The following is a 3,216-nucleotide window of genomic DNA, read 5'->3' as shown; positions in this document are numbered from 1 at the left end:
AAATCGTGAATGTGGCCTCCACCGTAAGCCACATCTATCCCAGGCAGAGTGTAAGACTGTGAAAGACTACTCTGGAGCCAGGGCCAGTTACTGGAGGCGGGGTGGCTGGTGCCGTTGCTAGCTTTCCTTTTAATTCACTCTCCTTTTTGTTCCTTTGCTGGTTCTTCCTCCACCGTAACTGAAATGGTAGAGAGCCCCAGGCATTGGTCTTGGACCTTCTTCCTTCTCGATTTACACTCTCACCCTGAGCACTGGTACCAGATCTTCATGGTAATGGTTCCCTAATGTGTATCTCCAGGCCAGGCCTCTCTACCTCATAGGCATGTCAAACTTAACATGTCTAAAGAGAACTCTCTGCATCTGCCCCCATACAAACCTTCTCTTCCCAGACTTCTCCTTTTCAGTAAATTTAACACATTTACTCAACAAATATTTATTAAGCACCTACTATAGCAGTGAACACAACAGACAAAAATCCCATCATAGAGCTTACATTCTACTGCTGGGTGACATGTGACATACAATACACAGAAAAAAAAATAAATTACATTATACATTAGAGGATAATAAGGGCTAAGGAGAAACCCAAAGCACGTAAAGAGTAAAGAGTACAGGAGACGGGGACTAATTTTTTTTTTTTTTTGAGATTTTATTGGGGAAGGGGAACAGGACTTTATTAGGGAACAGTGTGTACTTCCAGGACTTTTTCCAAGTCAAGTTGTTGCCCTTTCAATCTTAGTTGTGGAGGATGCCCTTCAGCTTCAACTTGCTGTCCTTTCAGTCTTAGTTGTGGAGGGCACAGCTCAGCTCCAGGTCCAGTTGCCTTGCTAGTTGCAGGGGGCGCAGCCCACCATCCCTTCCAGGACTTGAGGAATTGAACTGGCAACCTTGTGGTTGAGAGCCCACTGGCCCATGTGGGAATCGAACTGGCAGCCTTCGGAGTTAGGAGCACAGAGCTCCAACCGCCTGAGCCACCGGGCTGGCCCCGGGACTAAAATTTTTAAAAGGGCAAGTGAGAGGAGCATGAGATGAGGTCAGAGAGGTAATAGGGGATAGACTATGAGCTTTTATTCTAAAGAAAATGGAGGATTTTGAACAGACTTGACATGAGTGGATTTCCATTCTAATAGGAAATTTCTATTAATACTCTGACTGCTGTGAAGAAATTGGAGGAGGGGCAGTAAAGATGAAAGCTGGGAGACTCATCAGGGAGCTCTTGCAACGGTCCAGATGAGAGATGATGGATCCAGGGGGGCTGGGATCAGGAGACAGTGGGGAAACTGGTGTGACAGGACCAGATTCTGGATATAGTCTAAAGGGGGGGGTTGGGGGAACTCTAGCATCCACCCAGTTTCTCAGGCCAAAAATCTAGGTCTCATCCTTGATTCTTCTCTTTTCTTCATATCCCATATCCAATCCATTAGCAAGTCTGTGGTTCTACCTCCAAAATATACATCAAAGTCACTGTTTCTGTCCATCTTCACTGCCACCACAACCCAGCTAAACGACCTTGGATGACCTCTCTCCTGGATTGCTGCAATGGCCTCTTATCTGATCTCTGTGCCTCCTTTTTGACCCTTACAACCCAATCTCCACAAGCAGCCAGAGGGTTCATTCTAAAAATTAAATAACATCACAGGACGGATCCCTTTGCTTGCAATCAATCCTTTATGAGCTTTCCAATGCATTAAAAATAAAGGCCAGGGGGTGGCCGGATGGCTCAGTTGGTTAGAGCGTGAGCTCTGAATGACAGAGTTGCCGGTTCGACTCCCACATGGGCCAGTGAGCTGTCCCTTCCACAACTAGATTGAAGGACGGCGACTTGGAGATGATGGGCCCTGGAGGAAACACACTGTTCCCCAATTAAAAAAAAAAAAAAAAGAATAAAAGCCAAAATTCATACCATGAAGTATAAGGGCTAATGTAACCCGCTCCTGATGACCTCTCTGTTCTCATCTCCTCTTTTTTTCTTGATCATACTGCTCTAACTACACTGGGCTCCTTCCTGTTCCTCAAACTCACCAAACTCTTTTCTGCTTTAGAGCTATCCTTTCCCCCCTAAGGCAACTTACCCCAGCTTCTTCCATGACTGGTCCCTTATCAACTGTCAAATCTCAGCTCAGCTGTCACCCCCTTAGAGACCTCCCTGGTAACTCTCATCTAGTGTAGATACTGTACTATATCTAGATAGCCCACCAGACCTCATATCAGGAAACACACAATCTTTCAGGGTTAATGAGGTGGGGACATTGGAAGCAGAGGGCTGCATACACTGTCAGGGCTAGGAGGGCCAGTCCCCCATCTGACACTTGAATTCCCGGGGCCATGTCCAGATGACATGTACTCGCAACTCCATTGAAGGGACCGCTTTAGCTGCTGGACAGCTTTGGCATTGGATCTTCCTTATTCTGAGCTGCAGTGTGTTTCTCTGGAGCTACTACACTTTTGTGCCCTCCAATGAAACATGTAACAAACAGAAACCCTCTTTTAGAGGACAGTCTTTGTTGTTTCCCAGGACGACTCTTACACCCTCAAACTCCCGACTTTTCCGGGATTTCCCATCCCAAGATTCCATCCAGGGCACTCCCCTCTGAAGGTGCTTCCGTTGGTGTTCTCTTACCTCCCAGAACCCACAATGTCTCCAGCAGTCCAGGTGGGATTGGGTTGACGGGACCAACTTAGCACCGCTCCTTCTCCCAGGGCCTGTTCCTTCTAGGAACGCGGCCCACGACCCCTCCATCTGTTCCGTAGACATCAACCTCCCTTCTCCTTCTGTACACATCTCTCCGGTGAGCCAACATCATCTCCCCGTCTCGTGCCTAGCACAGGGCCTGACACAGAATCGTTTCTCTAAAACCGCTGGTGGAACCAAGCAATGCATAACTGGCCCTGGGAAACTATCCAAAGACTCCTCCTATTCTTTTGCTTATTCGGAAGCCGAAATCGAGTCCGCCGCCCGGGCCCACCCTCGGGCCCGCCCTGCCCAGCGTCGTCCCACTTCCCCCTCGGTCTCGCTCCTCAGTCTATCCTGACCCAAGTCTCGCCCTTCCCTTTAATCGCTTCCCCCAACCGGGTAACTTCTCTGAGGTCTATATTCCCTGTTGTTTCCCTATATGTTGTCCCAGTTGGTAAGGCCTTTCATTTCGCCTGTAGCAAAATAGTCACAACTTCGCAGCCATGGCCACGCCCCCTTCACTTACGTTTCCGGACGAACCG

Source organism: Rhinolophus ferrumequinum, chromosome 10 (genome assembly GCF_004115265.2).
Source record: "Rhinolophus ferrumequinum isolate MPI-CBG mRhiFer1 chromosome 10, mRhiFer1_v1.p, whole genome shotgun sequence".
Taxonomy (NCBI): domain Eukaryota; kingdom Metazoa; phylum Chordata; class Mammalia; order Chiroptera; family Rhinolophidae; genus Rhinolophus; species Rhinolophus ferrumequinum.
The sequence above is the reverse complement of the archived record's forward strand: the minus strand, read 5'-3'. Positions refer to the sequence as shown.